At 32.8% G+C, this 7,854-nt stretch overlaps 1 long non-coding RNA gene across 1 annotated transcript in view; it reads left to right on the top strand.

Annotated features, from left to right (window-relative positions):
- The window catches only part of LOC117954416, a 305,368-nt gene that overhangs the window by 195,009 nt on the left and 102,505 nt on the right, over positions 1–7,854 (top strand). The window lies entirely within an intron of this gene.

Here is a 7,854-nt window from a genome sequence, read left to right as displayed (position 1 = left end):
AATAAACAAATTAAAAATTAAAAAATTGAAAAAAATACATGTATATATATATATATATATATATATATATACTACCGGTCAAAAGTTTTGGAGTCCAATGGAAATTTGTGAGTGACCCCAAACTTTTGACCGGTAGTGTATATATATATATATATATAACTAAAGATATGAGTTCCTGAAATGCACCTTCTTAAGAAGTTTGTTAATGGATGAAAAAGTGTAAATTGAACAAAAGCCAAATTGTTGTACATGAACTATTTGTTGAAGATGTTTGTTGTGAATAATGCTACATTTCATTCTGTGAGAAGTTTGAAGAAAGTTGTTCTCATCCATTTTATGTATTCTAGAGTGCAACACTGTTTATATGTATGTGTAAACAGACCTTGAGACAATCCTTCCTCCCATCCTGACTCTCTTATCTTACTACACTTTAACTAAATGAATTGATAGAGAATATTTATATCCTTGTGTGTCTCAATAAACCTTTAGAACATTGTGAACTGAACCCTGCTTCTTGTCGCGTTGTTCTCTGAGATCTTGCATCTGCTTTCCGAAATCAACCCCCTGGGGTCTAGCCGGTTGATGATAGGATTTGAATCACAAAACAATCTTGATCAGATTGTTTCACAACAAAAATGATGAATAGAAAATGCAGTTCCTTCAAAAAGCTTCTAACTGTGGAAAAGTGGGAATGGTTTCAATGAATTTCATTGAAATGTTAAATAATACCAATAATGTATATTATGTAGCCTATAGTATACTATAGTATGTTGAAATAAGTCAGAAAGGTCATAGATAGTGTGTTGAAAAAGTCGTAGAATAGCATGTGGAAAAGGTCACAAAAAAGTTATAGTATCGTATGTCAAAAAGGTCAAGTATGTCAAAAAAAGACAAGCAATTGAGTCTTCTAAAATGCTGAACTAAAGTCATAGTATAGCATGTAGAAAAAAGTAATATTATAATTTGTCCAAAAAATCTGAAAAAAGTCATGGTATAGTTTGTCAAAAGAATCAGAAATAATTCATAATCTAGTGACTAAAAAGTCATGAAAAAGTCAAAGTATAGATAGTGTTCATAAAAGTCATAATTTATTGTATGTAGAAAAAAGTCATGGTATAGTATGAAGAAAAAAAGTCATAAAAACCTCATAGTATATTATGTTAAAAATTCAAAATATAGCATGTTGAAAAAAAACATACAAATCATAGTAAAGTATGTAGAAAAGAATCATGGAAAAAGTCAAAGTATAGTAACAGTATGTTGAAAAAAGTCATGACAAAGTAATATTATAGTATGTCAAAAAAAGTCATAAAAAAGTCATAGAATGGTGTGTCAAAAAAAGGCATATAAATGTCATAGTATAGTATGTTATGGTATAGTATGCACTTTATGGGAATCAAACTCTCAACCTAAGACATCCCAACCAGTCGTCTAACAGACTGATCTAAAGAACAAGTCAAATTGTAACATTCCAAAACATTCATAAAAGTATAGTATGTTGAAAAAAGGTCCTAGTATGGTATGTTGAAAAACATCCTAGTACAATATGTCAAACAAGTCTAAATGAAGACATAGTATGTCCTAAAAAGTCATGGAATAATAAGCAGAAAAAAAGTCAAAGTAGTGTTTCAAATATAGTCATAAGAAGTTGTAGTTTGACATGTCAAAAAGAAGTCTTAAAAAACTCATTGTATAGTATGTTGAAAAATGGTCGGAAAAAATGTCATAGTATGGTATGTTGAAAAAAATTCTGAAAAAAGTCATAGTATAGTATGTCAAAAACGTCATAATAAAGTTAGAGTATAGTATGTAGAAAAAATCTGGAAAACGATAATAGGAATCAAACTCCCAACCTATGAAACCCCAACCAGTCTTCAAACATACTAGTCTAAAGAATAATTCATACTATACTGAAAAAAGTTGTAAAAGAGTCATATTATGGTATGTCGCAAAAAAGTCACAGTATAGTATGTTCAAAAAAGTCTCATTAAGTCAGAGTACAGTTTTTCAAAAAAAGTCATAGAAAACTCATAGTACAGTATGTTGAAAAAAGTCATAAGAACTTGTAATATATTGTATGTTGAAAAAAGGCATACTATAGCATGTTGATAAATTCATAAATAAGCCTTAGTATAGTATGTTCAAAAAAGTTATAAAAAGCCATGGTATAGAATGTAAAAAAAGTTATTTAAAATCATTGTATAGTAAAAAAAAGTCATAGAATGGTAAGTAGAAAAAAGTCAAGGTAGTATGTCGAATATAGTCATAAAAGTCATGGTGTTGTATGTCAAAAACAAGTCATAAAAACTTCATTGTATGCGGTGTTGAAAAAATTCTGGAAAAAGTCACAGTATAGTATGTTGAAAATAGTCATAGTATAGTATGTTGAAAATAGTCATAGTATAGTGTGACCTTCTTCTGGACAGCTGACTTAAAAAAAGTAAAGCACTTTATGGGAATCAAACTCTCAACCTAAGACATCACAACCAGTCTTCTAAAAAGTCACAGAATAGTAAGCAGAAAAAAGTCATAGTAAAAAGTCATAGTATGGTATGTCAAAAAGAAGTCATTAAACACTCATCGTATAGTATGTTGAAAATAGTCGGAAAAAAAGTCATAGTATAGTACAAGTATGTCGAAAAACATTCTGAAAAAAGTCATAGTATTGACTTGTAATTTCATAGTATAGTATGTCAAAAACGTCTTAGTGAAGTTAAAGTATAGGATGTCGAAAAAATCAAGAAAATCTTAATTGGAATCAAACTCCCAACCTATGACATCCCAACCAGTCTTCAAACACACTGAGCTAAGGAATAACTCATACTATAGGGAAAAAAAATCATGAAAGAGTTATATTATATTATAATAATATTATATATATTATATATAATATTAATATTATTAGAAAAAAGTCGCCCCATAGTATGTTCAATGAAGTCTTAATGAAGTGAGAGTACAGTATTTCGAAAAGAGTCATAGAAAACTCATAGTATAGTATGTTGGGAAAAAAAAGATTAGCACTTTTGGAGAATCCACCTCCCAGCATAGTATTGAGTGTCAAATAAGTCACGAAAAAGTCATAGTATAGTACGTTGATAAAAGTAACTACTTGAGTAAAAGTAAGTTTGGTATGTCAAAAACAGTTGTTCAGTGTGTCGAAAAAAGTCATGAGAAGTTGTAATATTTTGTATGTCGAAAAAAAGTCATAATATAGCATGTTGAAAAAGTCATAAAAAAACCTAAGTATAGAATGTTTTCAAAAAGCCATAGAATGTATAAATCTTAATGAAGTCAGAGTAGGCTATGATATGTCGTTTTTTGAAAAAACAGTCATTTTTTAGTGTGAGGAAAAAAAGTCATAATATAGCATGTTGAAAAAGTCATAAAAAAGCCTTAGTATAGCATGTTAACAAAAGTTATGAAATGCCGTGACATAGTATGTAAAAAAGTTATAAAAAGTAATTGTGTAGTAAAATAAAATCGATGGTATAGTATAGAAAGAATAGTCGTAAAAAATGTCTTAGTATAGTGTGTCGAAAAAGTCACAGTGCATTATGTTGAAAACGTTATAAAACGTCACAGTGCGGCTGTGGCTTAGTGGTAGAGCGGTTGCCTGCCAACTGGAAGGAGGTTGGTTCAATCCCTGGCCCTGTAGTCCCAAGTCTAAGTGTCCTTGGGCAAGACACTGAACCCCGAGTGGCCCCCGATGCATCGGAGTGTGAATGTGTGTGAGTGTTTATCTGATGAGCTGGTGGCAACTTGTACGGCAGCCTCGGCCGCAGTGTATAAATGTGTATGTGAATGGTTCCTGCATGATGCAAAAGCGCTTTGAGTAGTTGTTAAGACTAGAAAAGCGCCATATAAGTACATTTACATAATATAGTAAAGTGAAAAAAATCATAGTGTACATTAGTGATAAAAAGACTTTGAATAATATGTCACAAATCGTGACAGTATAGTATGTTGAAAATAGTCACAGTGTACGTAGCATGTTGAAAATTGATAAAAAGTCATATAATAGTTTGTTAAAAACAGTCCTAGCATAGTATGTCAAAATAAATATGAAAGCATGTCATGAAAATGTTGTCAAAAGTCATAGTATAGTATAGCAAAAATAATCATAAAACGTCATGGTATAAAACTTAGTATATGATGTAAAGAATCATCTCAGTATGTTAAAAAAAATAGTCATGGCATCGCATGTCTTAAAAGTGATAAAAGGTCATAATATAGTATGTCAAGAAAGTGATAAAAAGTCATAGTATAGTATGTCTAAAACAAACATACTATAGTATGTTAAAAAAGTGATTAAAAAGTCATAATATAGTATGTAAAAAAATAATAAAAAAGTCAAATGTTGACAAAAGTCATTAAAGTTATAGTATAGTATGTCAAAGAAAGTCTGAACGAACATAACAACTTCCCACAAAGTCTAGGTAATGCAAGACACACGCATCATAAACGCAGAAAAAGCCTGAAAGAAGCGCAATTTTAAACAGTGATTATCAAAAACTGTACAAAAAAAATTAAAACCGATGATTAATGTTCCAATAGCTGAAGGCTTTGTGAATAGTTTAAAGTTTTGAATGCTGTCTCAATGTAAATTAGACAAAAGCTTAATAGAACACAAGCACAAATGTCTTTAAATAGATCAACATTTAGATATGTCAATGGTTTTTGTAGCTGAAAGTATACAGAAGTAGTATTCAATTTTCAATTCAATTTTATTTATAGTATCAATTCGTAACAAGAGTTATCTCGAGACACTTTACAGATAGAGCAGGTCTAGACCACACTCCAGAATTTACAATGACCCAACAGTTCTAGTAGTTTCCTCCAGAGCAAGCAACAGTGCGACAGTGGCGAGGAAAAACTTCCTTTTAGGCGGAAACCTGGGACAGACCCAGGCTCTTGGTAGGCGGTGTCTGACGGGCCGGTTGGGGTTTAGAATGAAGAGTGGAAGTGGAGTAGTAAGCAACCATAAGTCATCGGAACAATCGGATAACAATACTGTGAATGCTGCTGAATCAGCATTCACACAATGATAAAAATACCTCTAAAGCTAAATTTCTCTTCTCGACATATATTGGTAAAACCACTCCGAAACCCTGGCTGATCACTGACCTCGTCCTGCTTCATGTTACACAGAAACATACACAACAGCCATGCACAGTTAATCACTCGCAGCATCACAAATGCACATGTCAAATATAAGCCAGCGTGTTAGGCTACTTGTAAAACACATCTGTGTGCGTGTTTGTCAGGGTGATCTCAATCTCTCTCAGTCACTTGGTTTTTGAAAACAGGGCCTGTTGTTGATTAGTCACTAAACTGGTTGGTCTCCTCAAATGTCTGCCCAAAGATGTCGACCTTGGATGTGACCAAAGCAGGAAGTGTTGCACTGTGCTCTCTATAAACTAAAATGTGAAAGACGTGTGGAGGTGTGGGGTGAAAACTTGATGACTGCTCATGTTGCCTCAAGCTTTTCTAGTCTGAGTTCTTACAGAAGAGAGAACACAGAGCTGCAGAGTGACTCACAAAATGTTTTTTTCTAGCATCAACTTTTGAATGGTTTTCTTTCAAACATTATAAAATGGAAAGAGAAGAACTGTCTGAACAACAGAGAGGGGCATATTTGCACTTATCTGTATTTTATTTATTTATTTCACATCATTACAGTTCTCACATCCTTACATCTTTCTGTTTGAGTGTGCTTGCTTTTAAAAAATTTTTTTTACCAGCACTCATTTTAATATTCACTCACAACTAGGAAAAAACTATGGAGCAGTTGTTCCAGCTGTGAACCTTGCAGCCGTGGACCCCGGGTCTGCTGGTAGGGCCCCCGCAAAATGAGGCTCGTTACTCAGCAGTTGTTGTTTTTTTGTTAAATTGAAAACTTCTTCCTTGTGGTGTGTTAGGGTTGTTAGGATTGTACCACGCTAAATAACCTAAACAAAAAATACAACCAGGTTGCAACATAACATGCAGGTGATATTAGCATGTTGGAGAAGCTAACATTTGTGTTAGCCCTATAAAACCATGTGAAGAGATAATACTGTACCTCTGAAATAAAAAAGAACATGATGGGTTGTTAGTGACTTTAGTAAAAGAATGTGTGCTTAAACTTATACTGTGTTCTAAACATACACAAAACACATAGAAATAAATAAATAAATAAATCTTTTTGGTTACACTTTATTTGAAGGTATCTATGTAAGAGTGAAATGACACTGTCATGAACATCATAACTAAGGCGTAAATGACATGATGCTTCGTTTGATTTTGTCATGACAAGTTAAGGTTTGGGTTCATGTGTCATGATTGTGTAATCCCTGTGTCTCTCTACTTAGATTTAGTGTTACTGTATCTTTTTATGCCATCCTGCTCAGAATACAAAGACAACGTGCAATTAAAAAATTATCAAATGAAACAAGCTAATCTTTAACAGTGCCTTAGCTGACTAAGAGCATTTAATATTGGCATTGAGTTAGATCTATTTTTTTCTTCTTGGGTTAGTTACAAACATCTTCATGAAAGCCTAAAGATGAAGTTAGATCTGCTAACATTTCACTCTATGTTTGGCTTTTGTTACTTGTATTTCATCTAAAGCAGAGTTTAAATACTGAAAATACTGTAAGCTTCTTGTTCTGAGCTAAAATGATTTAAATTAACCATAAAATTGGTAGCCTGCTTGTACTTATGTGTGAGAAAGGGAAGTGACATATTTTACTTCTGGGGAAACGTCTCTGTTCCCATTGGCTCACAGACCTGCAGTTCAGTCCCCAGGTGGACATTTCTTGGGAAGATGCCTTCAGGACACGCTGACAGTAGGAAGCTGAAACAGCTGAAGCGCTTCTTTCTGAAATTTGATCATCTCCCCCTCTGTAAAAGTGTCAAGAATTTCTTTGTGAACGTAAAAGTAAAGCATATTTAGTGTAGTTATGAATCAGAATTTTTTCTTCTAACATTGTTTGGATGGCAAAATCCTTCCCATAACAAATGTCACAATGAAACATTTCAGTTATTGTATTGTAGTTTTTCTTTTGTTTTTGTATATGTGTGGATGGTTTGGAGCATGTGTCTCCTAAGCCAAATATTTGGATGAAATATGAACCTGTGTTGATGTAATCTGTAGTAGAAGTCATTTAGCAACTACAAGAAAGCAATAATAAAACATGTCACCATTTGTAGTAGCTCAGTTCATCATGGTTTTAAAAGCTAAAGTGAAACCTTTACTCAACTTTAATTCTTTTTTTCTTTCTTTTTCACAACCCATCGCTTTGATTTTCTCGCTAACAGCCCAAAAAACATTGCTTTGGACTTCTTTTGAATGCAACTTTAGGCATGACATTGATTATCTGAGCTTCATAATTATCTCCACATGCTACTGTACCGCTGTACTTTACATTCAGGCACTGTATATCCTGGGGATTATAATAACTGAAAGTAAATTAGCTGTGAATAAAAAACTTTTAAATTAGGCATGTAGTCGATGACTACCTGCAGTTTATGTATCACACATTTTCACAGTGATACAACAGTGAAGTTGGTGGCAACACAACAAAAGTACACAGAGCAACACTGCCGGACAGGAAATGACTTATGTGCTACTACTGCAACAAAACTGATATAGAATTTAGTATTCGCTTTTGCTTTTTAAATTTGAAGCAATATATTACAAAAAAAAATCAAATCTGCAGTCAGTGCCTCATTTCGAGGTTTTGTCTCTTTTCCGTTCATTTTTGTGATGAATTGAAAGTACTCAAAATAGGTACCGATGTGTTTGTATATAGGTGGGTTTTACGTGAAAATAATGAGTACGCCGTTTTGGAGATATACGAAAAACATCTGTGG

This window comes from Etheostoma cragini, chromosome 12 (genome assembly GCF_013103735.1).
Source record: "Etheostoma cragini isolate CJK2018 chromosome 12, CSU_Ecrag_1.0, whole genome shotgun sequence".
Taxonomy (NCBI): domain Eukaryota; kingdom Metazoa; phylum Chordata; class Actinopteri; order Perciformes; family Percidae; genus Etheostoma; species Etheostoma cragini.
The sequence above is the reverse complement of the archived record's forward strand: the minus strand, read 5'-3'. Positions and strand labels throughout refer to the sequence as shown.